Raw genomic sequence first — 19,447 nt, 5'->3', positions numbered from 1 at the left:
AGTTTTAGTAATTCTGAACCAAATAGGCCACCCTTCCCATTCCCTAAGCAATTTCAGTAGCAGAATACAAAGATTGCTATTTTTTTTTTAATTGATGAAGTAGGGAAAGAGAAGGTCCTAAAGTTATAAAAAAGGAAATGTCTTGAGAAAAAAAAGAGAAAAAAAGAAAAGAAAAAGAAAAGAGTCTTAAACGAATTAGTGATCACTATTAAGAGTTTGTCAAATACCTTAACATCTTGTCTTAAATCATTCAACTGTTCCATCCATCATCCATGGCCCTTTAAAAGCCATGAATTTGAATTTATGAACTTTGCCCTTGGCTTATAATATTATGATATCAAAGGGTGATAATCTTTTCCTAAGTAATGATCAATGAAACAACCAATTTTAAAAGAAAAGAACACACACACAAAAAGAGAAAAAATTAGGATCCTTAGAAGATCAAGCTAAAATGACATCCTTAAAAATTCAAATGTGGCAATTTGATGTGTCAGTGCTATATTGTAGCTTCAAAAAGTTTAAAAATCGAAGCCACCCTAAGTCTTGTAAAATAACCTTAAACATACTATTTACCCTAAAATTTGCATGGTCTAGTGTCTTGAGGGCACATTGATAAGAAAAAAAGATATTATTACCCTTAATATAGCTTGAGTGATGATTAACCCATTCATTCTCTTTTTGTGGCATGCCATGAACCATTTGACTCCTTAAACAGGTTCATTCCACATGACCATTTTCTTGTAATAACTTTCATTAAGGATGGTTTGTTAAATTAGGGCATCTTTCATGAATCACACTATTAGCAAAGTGGATTAATACATGAGTAATGGGAGGGCATGTAAAAAAAGTGTAAAAAAAGACTAAAAAAATGAAAAAAAAAATAAAAAAAGAAAGGAAAAGAAAAGGTAAAAAAAGGAAAGAGAAAGGAAAAAAAAAATTTGTTATGACATCATGTACTTAAGAAATTTAAATAAATCTAAATAAAGACCTAACAAAAAAAAAAATAGAGAAGAAACAAAGAAAGAAACAAAAGTCCTAAATGAAAAAGCTAAAAGAAAAGTCAAGAAAACCAAAATCCAAAAAAAAAAAAAGAAGAGAAGAAAACTTTTAAAACAAAAAACCTTTTTTCAAGTCCATTTTCCATAAAGGGAATTGCTTTTCAATTTAAGTAATTATGCTTGAAATGTCAAATGATCATCTTTCATCTTTGCAAAAATGTAGAAATTTATTCATTGCTATCCCTTTAAGCTTGATAAAATTCTTTTAAAATAAATCTTACCTAAGGATCACCCTTTACACTAGAGGTAAGAAAAAGATGCATTTAGGGGTTAAGAACAGTGATGTCCAAAAGGAATCTTGTATGTTAAAGGCAAAAGCCCAATATAAAGGTTCCTTAAAGTTTTGAATCTATTCAGAGAAAAAGAAAACAAGAAGTGAAGGAATGAAAAAAAAAAAGGTTAAGGAAAACAAAAAAAGAAAAAAGGAAAAGTGAAGGAAAGAAAAAAAAAAGAAAAAAAAAGAAATGATTGGGTAGAAAGCTCAACAAAATAAAAAAAAAATGCCAGAATGAATCATTCAAATGAATGAATGATTCTTGGTTTTAATTACATTTAGACACTTGTTTTGGGCTTATCTATCCCTTTCTTTGAAAATCTCAATCCTTAACCTAAGTTACGTTCTATAAAAAGTCCATTTTGGATCAAGTATAGACATTTAAAATTAGAGAGTTTTTTTTGGGAAAATGGCCATGAAACGCATGAACCTTTTAGGTCCCTCTTTATTTCCTAATTTTCTATTTGGACCATTAGCCTCTTTTGGATAAGTTTGATTTTTTAAGTGCATGGTGTAATAATAAAAAAAAACAAAAAAAAAGAATGTCGCTTTAGGGTAAAAACCCTACAAAAGGACAATCTAAGGTAAACCTTCAAGGCCACTTCTAATACTAAATGAGATATATGTTAACCAAAGGTAACTCAAACCCTTTAGAAGATATGAAGATATCAAGGTCCTAAAAATTTGAGAAAGAACAAAAAGGGATTGATTTCAAAAATTTCAGCCTTTATTCCTTAATGACTTTTCAAATTCACAAACCCTTACGGCTAAACTTGACATATATCAAAATGACACATTTGGAGACTAAAGAAAGTGTCAAACATGTTTGGTTTTCATGGGATTCATGTTTTAGAAAACGTATGTTTCATTTGTGAGCCTGCATGGAAAAGTATACACCTATTTTATTCCCTTCAAGTGTTGAAACCCTTTTGAATTAACAAAAATCCTACATACTAAACCATTCAATCCATTGGAAAAGAAAATTTTCACCTTTTAAATTTCTAGTAGGGATCGCTAATCATTTAGAAAAGATTAAGCCTAGATTAGTTGGCACTAATGAAAATTTAAGCCTAGTTTAGTTGACACCCATGAAAATTTAAGCCTAGTTTAGCTGGTATTCATAAAAATTTAAGCCCATATTAGCTGCATTTATGAAAATTTAAGCCCAGTCTAGTTGCCACCCAGGTTTTAAGCTCCGTTTAGTTGGCATTTATGAAAATTTAAGCCCAATTTAGTTGGCACCCATGAAAATTTAAGCTCAATTTTTTTGCATCCAAGTTTTAAGTGTAATTTAGCTAGCACTCAAGAAAGGATTAAGCCTAATTTAGTTGACATAAATAAAAACTTACGCCAATTTAGTTGGCACCCCACCCATGAAATTTAAGCCCAGTTTATCTGGCACTTATGAAAATATAAGCCCAATTTAGCTAGCACCCAAAAAGGATTAAGCTTAGTTTAGCTAGTACTTATAAAAATTTAAACCTAGTTTAGTTGGCACTTATGAAATTTTAAATCCAATTTATTTGGCACCAAATAGATTTTAAGCCTAGTTTACCTAGCAACTATGAAGAATTTAAGCCTAGATTATCTAGAACTTATGTGATTTAGCCTAGTTTGGATGGCTAAAAATTTAAGCCTATTTTAGTTGGTAGTCAAATTTTAAGCCCAACTTATTTAGCACTAAATAAATTTTAAGTCTGGATTAGCTGGCACATAAGCCCAAATTAGTGGTAACCTCATTTGACTTGTGGTTTAGTCTCGATTACTTCACTCGACTTATGGTTCAATCCTGGTCACCTTATTTGACTTACGATTCAATTTCAACCACCTCACTTAACTTGTGGTTCAATCCCTGTCACTTTATTTGACTTGTGGTTCAGTCTTGGTCACTTCATTTGACTAGCAGCTTAGTCATGATCACTTCATTTGATTTTCGGTTCAGTTCCAGTCACCTTATTCAACTAGCGGTTTAGTCCTAGTCACCTCATTCAATTAATAGTTCAATCTCGATCACCTTATTCAACTTGCAATTTAGTCTTGGTCACCTCATTCGACATGTAATTTATTCATGATCAATTCATTCGACTTGCAATTTGATCTCGGTTACTTCATATGATTTACATTTTAATCCCAATCTCTTCATTCGACTTATGGTTCAATTCTAGTAGTTTTTTACTTATGATTTAATCTCGATCATTTTTATTTTTTGATCTATGGTTTAGTCTTGGTCATCAAGTTGTTCGACTAGCTGTTTAATCCTAGTCATCTTAAGGAAGTGACAAAAAAAAGAAAAAAAAGCAACAAGAAAACAACAAAAATAACAAAAAAACAAAAGAATGAAAAAAATGAAAAATGAAAAAAAAATGAAAAATGAAAAATGAAAAAATGAAACATAAAAGAAAACACAAAAAACTCTTCTTAGGAAATAGCATTCGGACAAAATTGTTGTTTATGTCTTTGTATTATTTTTTATCCTAAAAAAATGCAATGAAAGGCAACTGTAGGCCCCAAATTTTGTATGGGATATTTTATATTTTTAAATCCAAGCTCAGTTTTGCAATTCAATTTTAACCATAATTTTTCGAGCTCATTACACTACCTATTTTTAAATGCTCTAGTATAAGGCTTAATGTGGGCTCCATAATTAGGCTATTACATAGGTTAAATGAATGCTCAAAATGGCCCAATAAAAGGCCTAATAATAGACTTCTCCTTAAAGACCATTAATGGCTCAATGTTGTCCATTAAAAAAATAATTAAAACAAAAAATATTTAAAAATATTAAAAACATTAAAATATATTAAATATATATTAAAAAAAGATTAAGAAAAAAGCTTGGCCCAAAATCACCCAAAATGGGAGCCCAAATTAACCATAACATGGCTTATCAGATAGCCTACAAAAGAGGCCCATTTGGCGTAAAGTTCTTGTATGGAAATGAGGCAATTTGGCCTAATTTAATGTCATAACGTATCAATCCAAAGACTCATCGCTGACGTAAAATTTAAAATCATGAAAACACAAGGAATCACCACTAATCTTTTTTAAGGGTGTGATTCCCAAAAATTTTTCCTTTTAATAAAACAATAAAACGGGTTTAAAGTTTATTAAAAGGACAATTTTGGTCTATGAAAACAAGATTGGGTTTGGGAGTTGATTATGCATGAGCAATGATCAGCACCCTCACAGTGCCCATAAAATTGACACCAATTTATCATACGCTATTTATAATTCTGAACAAAAATAGTTTTTATACAAAATTTAATTATAATTCCCTTCATTTTTAAGAAATAAAATCAGTTAAATAAATCTTTTTTAAGGAATATTAAAAAAATCTTCAAATTAAAGAAACACCTTTAAATTCCTCGACATAAAGGCAGAATTCAAAGATAGTTTTTTTCATCTAAGATTTATCGTTACATTCTTTTTTAAAAAAATAAAATAGCATTCTTTGTAAATGATAATTATTGGCAACTCTCTAACAGCTAGGTAGATTACTAACAATTATATTTCACAAAAGGCTATTTTATTTTTATTTGTTTAAAGCTAAATTTTTTTAAGAACTTCTTATGTAGTAAAAAAATGAAAAATGATAAAATTCATATTAATCATCAATACTTAAAACAAACATATATGCATGTTATAAATATTCACATTAATAAAAAAAAAAAAGGAAACATATGCAAATTATGATAAAACGTGAATTTTTAATTGTATTTTTAAATATAAAGAGATCAATTGAACTTCTCAACCTCTAGGCAGAGTTTAGGTGTGACTATTTATATTTAAAATCCTATTCTATTATTTTTTTATTATTTTACGTTTTATATTTGTTATTTTAACAAAACCAATTTATTTAAAGTTACTGAAATGTATGAAATTCTTAATAAAATAAAATTTCTTAAATACCTCGTCATCTAGGCAACATTCAGAAGCAAATTACTTCATAAAAGGCTTTCATGCAAATCTTTAAAATGAATTTAGGGTTTTAGGTAGGTTTGGGGTTACAAAGTTAAATTTAAGATTTCAACTAAGGCCTATTTAGGGTTTCAAGTTTCTCTTAGGGTTTTAATTTTATGATTGCATTTAAGGTTTTGACTTTGAGGTTTCAATTTACAATTTTGATTTAGGCTTTTAATTTAGGGTTTCAATTTAGGGTTTCAATTTAGGGTTTTGATTTTAATTTTAGGGTTTTGATTTAGGGTTTCAATTTAAGCTTTCTTTTATAAGGATTTGGGTATCATTTAGGGTTTCACAAATTTACAAATTTCTCTAAAAATATCTCCAACATCTATGCAAACTTTCAAAGCAAGCTCGCTTTTATAATTTTCCAAAAATTAGTTTTTATATATTTTTTCAATACAAGCCTGTTATATATAAGCTTCTCTAAAAAAAATTTTTTATATATTTTTTATATATTTTTGCTTCATTAAAAAATTTTATTATTATAATTTATTAATCTTTTATTATTTTTTATTATTTAATAATTTTTCAACATCTAGACAAAATTATTAATGTTTTAAATATGAATTTTTAATTCCCTCTAACATCTAGACAGGGATGTTTCTAAAATTTTTGTTATCATTATTATTATTATTATTATTATTAAATATTTATTATATTTTAAGATATTTTCAAAAAAATGCAAATAATACATAAAAAACATGCATATAATTAATCATAACATAAGTTGGTCAATTAGTAACATAATACATATATAAAACCATTAAAACAACCAAGACTAAGCATAAGTTAAAATAATCATATATTAATTGGCAACAATAATACTAATAAGTAAAAATAACAATAAAATACAAAAGTTATTATTCACATAATCTAAGTTCTTATTATTATGTACTATATGGATTTTATGTTTACTATCTATTATTATTATTATTATTATAAAAAACAAATGCAGACCTACATTAAACCTTATGTAAACTCATTTTGGGAACACTTTGCTCTTTTTTTTTCTTTTTGTTTTTTTGAAAATAGAAGCCCTAGACCTAAACAACAAAAGGGTAAGAACTAAGACTAAAAATAGCTCATTGCCTCAAAACCGCATGAACCACATGATGCATGCTTTTACATGAACCAGAAAAAAAAAAACATGAATGAAGGCAAAAAGCATATGGTTACCTTCCTTAGTTTTTGTTTCTGCTTCAGACAAAACGATTTTGCTTTTGCTTATGGTTGACTTCAAATTTTCCTTATTGGTTTTTTGTTTTTAGGATGTCTGAGCCTTCTTTTGTTTAATTGGGTTTTTTCTTTATTTTTTCAAGTTTTTTCCTCTTACGTCATTGCTCCTCCTTAAGCTGGGTGCTACCAGTTTTTCTTTTCGGTTCCCTTCTTTTGCTTTCTGGTGCATTTTCTCTACAAAGTTAAAAGAGTACCAACCTTCAAATTTCGGGAGCCTTGCTGATTTTCTTATTAGATTTGGTTGTAAAGGTTCAGCGATAAGTATTAACATACTTCTGAACATCATCCTCCTTAGAGAGGTTGAACAACTTCTGAGTTATTTATGCTCTCTTAGGACCCCTTATTCTTGGCTTCTCAGTGTCAATCGATCCAAGAAGATCATTATCACCCTTCTTCACAATAACCAAGTTCAAAACTAAAAGATCTTGACTAACTATACATCCACGAACTGACTTCCTTGTGCACTCTTCATTTCTCCTACCATACCCACAGAAGCAGGGAGTACCTCTATGTAGCAAAAGACAAACATGGCCAGGAGTGAGAACTCCTTGCTTCATTGGAAAACCTTGCTTATTACAACCTCCCATAATCTTGAATACATAGCCCTTAAACTCCTTACCCAGCTGTGAGATCCTCTTGTCAAAAAAAAGGCTTAGAGTTTCTAGTTATTATCAATTTCCAGCTTCTTTTGGCAACTAGTGGTTGGATTTGCAATGTTGAACTTAATTTTTCTTTGGTGGATCTTTCGGCTAAGGCCTTAGGAGAGAAATGCCGCTGCTGCTGCTTTTTTGCTTATTTTTTTGCTTATTTTTTCTAGTTCCACCTTTTTTTTCCTTTCTTCTTTCCCCCCACTATTTTTCCTAGTTTGTTTTCCACCTTTTGCTGCCACCACCTCACGTAGCTTTTCCTTTTCCTACCTGTCTCTTTTTTTCTACTATTTTTTGTGTTATTATTATTATTTTTTACTAGTTTCTTCCCACTTACTGGTAGGTTTTTTTCTCTTTGTTCTTTTACTTCCCTTTTCTATTTGTCACCACTTCATTCTTTTTCTGCTACCACTTTGCTCTTCAGTTTTAGTTTCTTTTCTTAACACATCTCGCTAGCTTATTTTTCACTTTCCCACGTTCTTTCCTCTCACATTTTTTAACCGGCCACACCTTTTTTTTTTTTTTTTTACGGAATGGCTTTTTCATGCATTTTTTTTGTGCATGGCTCCTTTTTATTGATGTAAGCTACTTTGTGGCCCATTTTTGGGCCATAGTTTAGGCCTTTAAAAAAACCCTCAAAGCCAAGAAAATTTTTGTTATTATTTTTATTTATTGGGCTTTTTATTTATTTTATTTATTGTTTTTATTTTTTGGGTTTTGTTTGGACTTTGAGAATGAGCCTTTATTGAGCTTTTTATCAAGCCTTTTTTGGGATTTCACTCGGGCCAATACAACGAGCCTCACTATAGTGCCCCTTATTGGACCTCATCCTTGAGCATGTGAAAATGAATCTTATAATGGGCTCGAAAAATTTATGATTAGGGCCCAATTGCCAAACTTGAGCTTAGGTTAAAGTGATAAAATATCTTGAAAAAAATTAAATATTTATAGCTATCTCTCTTTGCATATTTTTAAGGATCAGAAATAATCCAAAGACATGATAATAATTTTGTCCAGATACTACCTTCTGAAACCCTTTTTTTTGTTGTTTTAATATATTATATATATTTTTTTGCTTTGCTTTTGGTTTTGTTTTTATTTTTTTTAGTTTTTTAGCTTTTTGTTTTTTTATTATTTTTTTTTGTTTTTTTTAGTTTTGCTTTTGTTTTATATTTTGTTTTTGGTCTTTCGATTTTTTGGTTTTTTTTTTTTTTTTTGACAACCCGAAATAAATCATGAGTCGAAAGAAAAAGTTGATCGTGATTATACCACAAGTCAAATGAAGTGATCGAGACTAAGCTACAAGTCAAATGAGGTGATCAAGATTAAATTGTAGGTTAAATGAGGTGACTAGAACTAAGCCACAAGTCGAATAAAATGACCAAGATTAAACTACAAGTCGAATAAGGTGATTGAGACAAAGCTACAAGTCGAATGAAGTGATCGAGATTAAACTAGGTCAAATAAGGTGATCGGGACTAAGCCACAAATTGAATGAAGTGATTGAGATTAAACTGCAAGTGGAACAAAGTGATGGGGAGTAAGCCAAAAGTCGAATAAAGTGATTGAGATTAAATTACAGGTCGAATAAGGTGACTGGACTAAGCCACAATTTGAATGAAGTGATCGAGATTAAACTGCAAGTTAAGTGATGTGATGAAGACGAAATCATAAGTCAAAAAATAAAGATGAACGAGACTAAGCCATAAGTTGAAGAATAAAGGTGACTGGGATGAAAATGTAAGTCAAAAAATAATGATGATCGGAACTAAGCTATAATTCGAAAAATAAATATGACCAGGATAAAGCCACAAGTTGAAAAATAAAAAAGATTGGGATAAAACCGCAAGTTTGAAAATAATGATGATCAGAACTAAGTTATAATTTGAAAAATAAAGATGACCAGGATGAACCCATAAGTTAGAAAATAAAAAAGATTGGGATGAAATTGCAAGTTTGAAAATAAAGATGATCGGGACTAAGCCACTATGTAGAAAATAAAAATGATTGAGATGAAGTTGCAAGTTAAAAAATAAAGATGATCGGGACAAAGTCGTAAGTAAAAAATTAAAGATGATTGGGATAAAATCGTAAGTCAGAAAATAAAGATGACTAGGTTAAAATCGAAAGTCAAAAAATAAAGATAACCAGGACTAAGCCATAAGTTGAGAAATAAAGATGATCAGGATTAAGTCGTAAGTTAGAAAATATAGATGACTGATATGAAACCATAAGTCAAAAAATAAAGATGATTGGGATGAAGTTGCAAGTTTGAAAATAAGAATGACTGGGATTGAACTGTAAGTCTAGAAATAAGGATGACGATGATTAAATTGCAAGTCGAATACAGTGACCGCTAATTTTGGTTTCATGCCAACTAATCTGGACCTTCATGCTAGCTAATTCTAGGCTTATTTGCTAACTAATCCTAGGTTTACGTGCTAGCTAAAGTAGGCTTAAATTTCCATAGAGGCCAAGTAAACTAAGTTTAAATTTTCATTGAATGCTAGCTAAACTGGCTTAAAACTTCATTAGGTGCTAGATAATCTGGGCTTAAATCTTCATTGGTGCCAACTAAACTGGGTTTCTTTTTATGAGTGCAAAATAATCAGGCTTAAAATGTTCATTGGTGTCAACTAAGTTGGGTTTAAATTTCATTGGGTGCCAGATAAATTAGGCTTAAATTGGGTTTAATTTCATTAGGTGCCAGCTAAATTGGCTCAAATCTTTATTGAGTGCCAGCTAAATTGGGCTTAAATCTTTCATTAGGTGATAGCTAAAGTGGACTCAAATTTTTATTAGGTGTCAGATAAACTAGGCTTAATTTTCATTGGGTGTAAGCTAAACTGAGCTTAAATCTTTTCGAGAATTGGCAATCCCTATTAGGATTGAAAAAGGTAAAAATTTTCTTTTCAAATGGATTGAATGGTTCACCACACTTAGCTTTTTGTTCATTAAAAATGGTTTTTCCACCCGAAAGGGGATAAAAAAGACATATTTTTTTCATACAGGCTCACAGATGAAACATAAGTATTTTAAAAAACATGAATCCTTTGAAAATCAAACATGCTAAACACTTTTTTTAGTCTTCAAATGTAACATTTTGATATATGTTAAGGTGAGCTATAAGGGCTTGAGATTTTGAAAGGTTATTCGGGAATGGAAAAAGGATAAGATTTTTGAAATCTACCCTTCACAAACTTCTGGGACTTTGATATTTCTAATCTTTCAATAAGGTTTGGCTTATCTTTGGTCAACATCCACCTTATTTAGTATTAAAAGTGGTTTTCAAGGTTTGCTCAAGACTACCCTTTTTTAGGGTTTTCACTCTTGAGCTACATTCATTTTTTCTGTTTTTCTTTTTTTTCTTTCTTTACCCTCTTTTTTATTATTACACATACACTTAAAAATTCAAACTTATCTCAAAAAGGATGCTGGCCTAAAAAGGAAATTAGATGATAAATAGGAACTAAAAAGTTTCATGGGTTTCATTATCATTTTCCTAAAAAATACTCTTCAATTTGTAGCCTCCATGCTTGATCTAATATGGACTTTTCATAGGATGTAACATAGGCCAAGGTTTGGGGTTGTAAAGGAAAAAGGATAGAAGGGCCCAAAATAACTATTTAAGGGTAATTAAAACCAAGGATCATTCTTTCATTAAAAGGATACACTCTGAAGTACATTCCCTATCATTTTCTTGTGGCTTTCCACCCATTCATTTCATTTTATTTCTTTTTTTTCCTTTTTTATTTTTTATTTTTCTTCTTTTATTTTCTTTTTTTTTTCAGATTTCCTTTTCCTTTTTCTTTTCACATTTCCTATTCCTTCTTTCACTTTTTTTTTCTCTGAGCGAATTCAAAACTTTCAGGAACTTTTACATTGGGCATTTGCTAAACATAAGGGATTTCATTTGGACATCATCATTTTTAACCCCTAAATGCATCCCTTTTTGCCTTTAGTATGGATGGCGGTCCTTAGTTAAAGTTTGTTTTGAAAGAATTCTATCAAGCTCAAAGGAGTAACACAAGATAAATTTCTATATTTGTGAAGGGATATGAAAGATGACCATTTGTCATTTCAAGCATAAATACTTAAATTGAAAAGCAATTCCCTTTAGGAAAATGAACTAGAATAAAGAAATTTTCATTCAAAAACAGTTTCCCTTTTTTTTTTTTTATTTTGGGTTTACTTGATTTTTCTTTTGGTTTTTTCATTTTATGCTTTTGGTTTTTTTTACTATTTCTTCTCCAAAATTTTAGATTTATCAAGACTTTATTTGGATTTATTCAAATTTTTTAAGTGTATGATATCATAACTATTTTTCTTTTCCTTTTCTTTTTTTTTCTTTTTGTTTTTTTTTACATGTCCCCCATAACTTATACCTAAATTCACTTTGCCAGTAATGTATGAAAGATGCCCCATTTTAAAAAACCACCTTTAATAAACGTTATTACAATAAAAAGGTCATATGGAATGAATAAGAAAGGGTCATATGGAATAAATTTGTTTAAAGTGTCAAATGATTCTTGTCATTTCACCGAAGAGAATAAATGGGTTAATCGTAATTCCTGTTATCCTTAGGGCAATGAGGTTGTTCTTTTCTTATCAATGTGCTCGTAAAACATTGTATTGGGTTAATTTTAAGGTAAAAAGCTAAAAAGTTGGTAAATTTCTTATCAACATGGCCCTGAGACACATGGGCCAAGCCAATTTTTGGGTAAAAAGCTACAATGTTGGTAAATCTAGGGTTATTTTACAGGACTCGAGATGGCTTTGATATAGAAAATTTTAGAGTTACAACATAATATTGACACATCAAATTACCACATCTGAACTCTTAAAAATGTCATATATGCCTGATTTTCTCATAATCCTAATTATCTTTTTTAATTAGCTAGTTCATTGTTCATTACCTTGGAAAAAAATATCACCTTTTGATATCACAACATTATTAGGTGAAAGCAAGGCTTACAAATTCAAATTCAAGGTTGTTAAGGGTTATGGTTGATGAATGGGATTAATTGAATGATTTAAGAAGTAGGTTTAGGTATTTGAGAAATTTCTAAAAGCGATCGTCAATCCATCTGAAATTCAAAACTTTTCTTTTTTTTTCACTTTTTTTTCTTTTTCTTTTTTTTTAAGGCATTTCTCTTTCTATGACCTTGGCAATTAACTATGTGGGGTTTTATTCAAATCCACAATTTTCCCCTTATTACTATTTTTTCAAAGAAAACCTACAAGTCTAAAACTCAAAAGAAGTAAAAACCTTAAATGATAATATAAATTTATGAAACACTATAATGCATAATGTTCATTCATTCAATGTAAATAATCAGATTTGACCCAAAAATTCACAATCCCATCGATACTCTTGAGATGACATTCAAAGTTACAGAAACAAAAGTTTTTCACTTAATGCTTTAACTTTAGCATCATTGACCCATAACTCCATTGCCATCAATCATTAAGACCATTAACTAGTTCTTTAAACTTTGTGAGATCTGCATTAATCAAAGCCTGAACTATATCCTTATAGGTAGTACAATCTTTAATGGAATGTCTTTCATTAGAAACTTTTTGGGTCTTGCAGGAACAACAAAGATAATATAATTTTTTATAAGTAAGGTGAAAAGCTCAACGTAAGGCATCAAAAGTGAATGATGCATCTTAACTCTCTTCCTCTTATGGCTTTGTGAATGGCTTGGATTGATCTTTTGTTTTGTGAATGTTTATGGTGAAAAAACTAGAGCACATAAATGAAATAGTTGAGAAAAATTACTAGCTCGTGGCATCAGTTGGGAACAATATAGTGACCATTAGGAATAATCATTCATCGAATCTTCTTGTATCATGGTGATGTTTCCTTCATTTTTCCTTTCAATAGTTATCTCTTAGGCATATCCATTGAAAATATTCCTATACCTTTCATTAAGAACTTCCACATTGGCATTTATAATTCTTTCTTTTTTTATCCCATCCTCAATTTTGCCTATAAAAAATAGCAAATTGGTAAATTCTGAGGATGTATTAACAATCAACCTATCATGATAAGGAGAAGGAAAGGTATCCAAAAATAGAAAATTTGGCTCCCTATTAGTTAAAGGTGGTCAAACATGCGATGCAACTTTTTTTCATTGAGCAACATATTTTTTTGTAGGTCTTATTGGGGCTTTTTTTCATGTTTTGAAGGGTTAATTAGTTTGGAGCCAACTCCAACATATGCTAGTATTGCTTCAAGAATGTCTAAGATAAATCCTTCTAAGTACAAATTTGGTTGCTTTCTAGACTATAATACTAATAGGCTATTACCCTAATCAAACTTTCTTAAAAAACATGAATAATAACTTTTCCTCACTAGCATACCCAACCATTTTGTGACAATATTAAGCCAAATGTGTGTCAAGACATCCAGTTCCATTATACTTTTCAAATGTTAGAACCTTGAAGTTGGGCAGAGCAACCACCTCTAAAACTAGCTTGGATTCCTTTACAATATAAGATTTATCATTTCCTTCAACAGCTTGAATCCTTTCTTTCAAAAGACTATACCTCATCTGTTCATCTAGATTCCATGATTCCTCCTTTATGGGTCCTAAGCTAGGTCCTTCAAGTTGATCATTTTCTTGAGTAAAAAGTCCCTCGATAATTTCTTCCATCTCTCTTATTGAATCATTATTCTTTTAATCGTTAAATGAAATCATAGGAATTATTCTTGAAGAAATTCTTTTTGTTTTTGTTTTTTTCTTTAACACACATTATTTTATTCTATTAAGTAGATACATATATGGATGAATGAATAAATGAATGAATGAATGAATGAATGGATGCACAAATGAATGAATGACAAAGCTCTTTGGTGAAAAATGTTAAAATTGGAATAGAAGAAAGAATTAGAAGCAAACCATAATTTGAATATTCAAGTTTGAAAAGACAACACCATATTAACATAAAAAGAAATATTTTCCAAAATAGAAGACACACGCAAAGCAATTCATTCCCACCAACCTATTACTTAAAGACCTTCTTTAATCAAAAGTCTCATCCATGTTCATCACCATGCCATTCCTTTTTCATTGTTCCAAAATCTTTAACCCCTATTGTCGTTGGATCGAACCATTTTGCACCTATAAGTGATTGTACCTTGTGTTTGAAACCTTCACAATTTTTAATGGAATACCCTATAATTCCACCATGGTATTCATATCTCACATTTGGGTTAAAATATTTCGGGTACGAAGGCTTTAAAGGCAATGATAATGATGTAAAGATAAATGCAAAAATAGAATAACCTAAAATATATAAATCATCTTACCAATGAACGTAAATGCACTGATTGAATTCCAAAAAGAAAAAAAACTTCGTGCTTATCCTAACTCACTTTTTTTTTTTGTTTTTCCCTTTTTTTATTTTGACTTTTTTTTTGCCTATTTTTTCCTCGATCCTAACTTTATTTACACTATCACCTTAAGTACAAGTTGCATCATAATGCCCCATATCTCCTACTTTTGAGTAATTTCTACAAAAGAGATTGGTATTTTTTTTCCTAGGTGCTTTCTAACTAGTTTTTAACATCTAAATAATTTTTACAAAGGGTTGAAATTATTGATTGCTCCATGAGAACTCCTTTATTTTTTGGTCAATGATTGACCTAAAATAAATGCCCTTTTGTAAAACATAATGCCTATATAATGTAAGCAACAAAATTAAAAACTATACAAATTCAATGAATTAATAATCAAAACAAATAAATAATAAAAACAACAAAATAACCATAAAATACAACAAAATAAGAAAATAAATATAGTGTTTTACGTTTTGGTAACTTTCTAAAAGGTGGCATGGCTCTACCTTAGGCAAGCTTCCTATGACTCATGATATGCCAAGTCGAGATTTATTTATCTAAAGGTTCCCAAATCAAATCTTACATCATCGTCCAATATAGACTAATAAGGCACACTAATCCTTACCCACTATAGGTTACAAATGGAAAGGGTTCTATTTAAGTGAAAATGTTTCGTTAGCAAATGCAAAGGTTATCACCTCACGAGAGCGTAACTGCTTCATTTCCTCCTAATAAAAACAAAGCCCAAGTCTAGAGCTTATGCATGTAAGTGTATACGCAAAAGTGTGCAAAGCGATATATTAATCAAAACATTGTAAATAAATCACAAATACAAAATCAAAACAAGAAAATAACTAAAATCCAATTAATTTATTTAACATATATATATTGAAAAATTAAAATAAATATCAAACTAAACTAATTAAATCCTAAAATTTTTTATAGCGCATAATTAAAAATTTTAGCCTGACTCTAAAAAAGGTCCCCAGTGGAGTCCCTAAGCTGTCATAACATAGTGTTCCAGAGACTTGATTGCTAGACGTAAAATTTAAAATCTTGAAAACACGAGGAGTCACCACCAATCTTTTTTAAAGGTGTGATTGGTCACTCAAAAAATTATTCTTTTAATAAAATAATAAAACAGGTTTAAAATTTATTAAAAAGACAATTTGGGTTTACCAAAATATGATTGAGTTTGAGAATTGGTTACACGTGAGGAAGGATTAGCACCCCTACAACACCTATAAAATTGGTACCAATTAATCCTGCACTATTTATAATTTTGAACAAAAATGGATTTTTATACGAAATTTAATTATAATTCCCTTCATATTTAAGAAATAAAATCAGTTAAAGAAATCTTTATTTAGGAATATTACAAAAATCTTCAAATTAAAGAAATACCTTCAAATTCACCAACATAAAGGTAGAATTCAAAGATAGTCTTTTCATCTAAGATTTAGTGTAACATTCCTTTTAAAATATAATAAAATAACATTCTTTCTAAATGATAATTATTGGCAACTCTTTAACTTCTAGGCAGAGTATCAACAATTGTATTTCACAGAAGCATATTTTATTTTATTTTTGTTTAAAACTAAATTTTTTAAAAAACTTTTTATGTAGTATAAAAATGAAAAATGATATAATTCATATTAATCATCAATAATTAGAACAAACATATGTGTGCATTATAAATGTACACATTAATATAAAAAAGGAGACATGCAAATGATGATAAAACGTGAATACTTGAATTAGTTTTTCAAATATAGAGAGACCACCTGGACTCTACAACCTCTTGGCAGGGTTTGGGTGTGACTATTAATATTTAAAATCCAAATCTATTATTTTTTATTATTTTATGTTTTTATATTTGTTATTTTAACAAAACCAATTTATTTTAAGTTACAAAAATGCATGACGTATCTTAATGAAATAAAATTTCTTAAATACCCCATCATCTAGGCTATATTCAGGAATAAATTATTTAATAAAAGGCTTTCATGCAAATCCTTAAAACAAATTTGGGGTTTTGGGTAGGTTTGGGGTTGCAAAGTTTAATTTAAGGTTTTAACGAAAGCCTATTTAGGGTTTTGGGTTTCCTTTAAGGTTTTGATTTTAGGGTTGCATTTAGAGTTAGACTTTAAGGTTTCAATTTATAGTTTTGATTTAGGGTTTTAGTTTAAGGTTTCAATTTAGAGCTTCTATTTTAATTTTAGGGTTTAATTTAGGGTTTTAATTTAAGCATTCTTTTTTAGATTTTAGGTATCATTTAGGGTTTTGATTTAGGGTTTTAATTTAGGATTTCACATATTTACAAACTTCTTTAAAAAATATCTCTTATATTTAGGTAGATTTTCAAAGCAAATTTGCTTTTGTAATTTTTCAAAAATTAGTTTTATATATATTTTTTCAATACAAGCTCGTTTTATATAAGTTTCTAAAAGAAATAAAGTCTTATATTTTTCCCTTATTTTCCTTTTCATTAAAAAATTTATTATTATTATAACTTATTAATCTTTTATTACTTTTTACTATTTAATAATTCCTCAACATCTAGGCAAAATTATTAATTTTTAAAACATGATTTTTAATTTCCTCCAACATCTAGGTAATATTGATGTTTTAAAATTTTTGTTATTATTATTCTTATTAATAATAAATATTTATTACATTTTAAAAGATTTTAAAAAAATACAAATAATACGTAAAATGCATGAATATAATCAATGATAACATAAGCTTGTCAATTAGTAAAATAATACATATATGAAAGCATTAAATAACCAAGATTAGGCATAAGTTAAAATAATCATATATTGGCAACAAAAATACTAATAAGTAATAATAAGAATAATAATACAAAAGTTATTTATTCATATAATCTAAGTTCTTACTATTATGTGTTATTGGATTTTTACGTTTACTATATATTATTATTATTATTACTATTATTATTATTATAAGAAACAAATGGCGACCCACATTAAACCTCACACAAACTCATTTTGGGAACACTTTGCTTTCTTTATTTTTTTTCTTTTTATTTCTTTTAGAAACAGATGCTTTAGACTTAAACAACAAAAGAGGTAAGAACCAAGACTAAAAATATCTAATTACCTCAACACCTCATGAACCTCATGATGCTTGCTTTTACCTGAACTAGTTGAAACAAAAATGACATGAACTAGGAAAAAAAATAAATAAAGGTAAGAAACATGTTGTTACCTTAGTTTTTGTTTCTACTTCAGACAAAATGATTTCACTTTTCCATATGGTTAACCTCAAAATTTCCTCATTTTTTTTTTTTAGGATGTCTGAGCCCTCTTTTGTTTAATTGGGTTCTTTCTTTATTTTTCTAGGTTCTTTCCTCTCATGCTATTGCTCCTCTTCAAGCTTGGTGCTGTAGTTTTCCTTTTTGGTTCCCCTTTCTAGTGTGTTTCCTTTGCAAAGTCAAAAGAGTCACTAGCCTCTGAATTTTGGAAGCATTGCTGACTTTCTTACCATATTTGGTTGTAAAGGTTTGGCGATAAGTATAAAAATACTTTCAAACATAATCTTCCTTAAAGATCTTGAACAACTTTTGGATTTTGATGCTCTCTTAGGACCCCTCTTGCTTGACTTCTTAGTCAATCCAGTAAGACCATTTTCACCTTTTTTCATAACAATCGAGTTCAAAACTAAAAGATCTTGACTAACTATGCATCCATGAACTGACTTCCTCCTATACTCTTTATTTCTCCTACCATCCCTGTGAAAGTAAAGAGTACCTTTATAAAGCAAAAAAGGACACGACTAGGAGTGATAACTCCTTGCTTCATCGAAAAACCTTGCTTGTCACAACCTCCCATAATCTTGCATACGTAGCCCTTAAACTTCTCACCTAGTTATGAGATCTTCTTGCAAAAATAAAAAGCTCAGAGTTTCTGGTCATCATCAATTTCTAGCTTCTTTTGGCAACCAATGGTTGGATTTACAATGTTGAACTTTATTTTTCTCTGATGGATCTTTTGGCTATGGCCTTAGGGGAGAAATGCTACTGTTGCTACTTTTTCGTTTCTTTTTCTACTTTTTTTTTTTAGTTCCACCCTTCTTCTCCTTTCCCTTTTCCCCTCATTATCTTTTTTGGTTTTCTTTCCACCTTTTATTGCCACCACCTCACGTAACTTTTTCTTTCCTACCCATTTTTTCTCTTCTACTATTTTTCTATATTATTATTATTATTATTATTTTCTAGTTTTTTCCCACTTCTGGTATTTTTTTTGCTTGTTCTTTCTTTTCTTTTTTTTTACCGCCACTTTATCCTTTTTGTACTACCACCTTGCTTATTGATTTTTGTTCCCTCTCTCAGCACATCTCTCTAGCCTTATTTTCCTCTCTCTCACTTTTTTTCTCTTACGTCTCTTAATTGGCCACACCTATTTTTTTTCATCTTTTTATGGAATGGCCTTTTCATGCATTTGTTTCCTGTATGGCTTCTCTTTATTCATGTGAGCTGTTTATGGCCTTTTTTTAGGTCATAGTTTAGGCCTTAAAATAAAACTTCAGAGCCTTGAAAATTATTATTATTATTATTATTTTATTCGTTATTTTTATTTATTGGGCTTTGAATTTTTTTCTTGGGCTTTTTATTTAGTTTATTTATTATTTTTATTTTTTTGGTTTTGAGGATAGCCTTTTATTAGGCTTTTTGTTGATTTTTTTGAATTTTCACTCAAGCTAATATAACGGGTCTCATTAAAAGGCTTTTTATTAGGCCTCATTTTTTAGCATTTGAAAATGGACTGTGTAATTGGCCTAAAAAATTTATGGTTAGAGCCAAATTTGCCAAATCCGAGCTTGAAGTAAAATGATAAAATATCTTAGATAAAATTAGGTGTTTACACTTAGTTACATGGGAGAAGAAGCGTGAAATATGAAA

At 29.4% G+C, this 19,447-nt stretch overlaps 2 pseudogenes; both read right to left on the bottom strand.

Annotated features, from left to right (window-relative positions):
• Positions 1-6,623: 6,623 nt before the first annotated feature.
• On the bottom strand, positions 6,624-13,837 carry LOC111283301 (small ribosomal subunit protein eS6-like; annotated as a pseudogene).
• Positions 13,838-17,519: 3,682 nt separating this feature from the next.
• Positions 17,520-18,548, bottom strand: LOC111283300 (small ribosomal subunit protein eS6 pseudogene; annotated as a pseudogene).
• Between the last annotated feature and the right edge of the window lie 899 nt (positions 18,549-19,447).

The sequence above is a fragment of the Durio zibethinus genome, chromosome 3 (assembly GCF_047325235.1).
Source record: "Durio zibethinus cultivar Kanyao isolate XHJ-2024 chromosome 3, ASM4732523v1, whole genome shotgun sequence".
NCBI classification, from domain to species: Eukaryota; Viridiplantae; Streptophyta; class Magnoliopsida; order Malvales; family Malvaceae; genus Durio; species Durio zibethinus.
The sequence above is the reverse complement of the archived record's forward strand: the minus strand, read 5'-3'. Positions and strand labels throughout refer to the sequence as shown.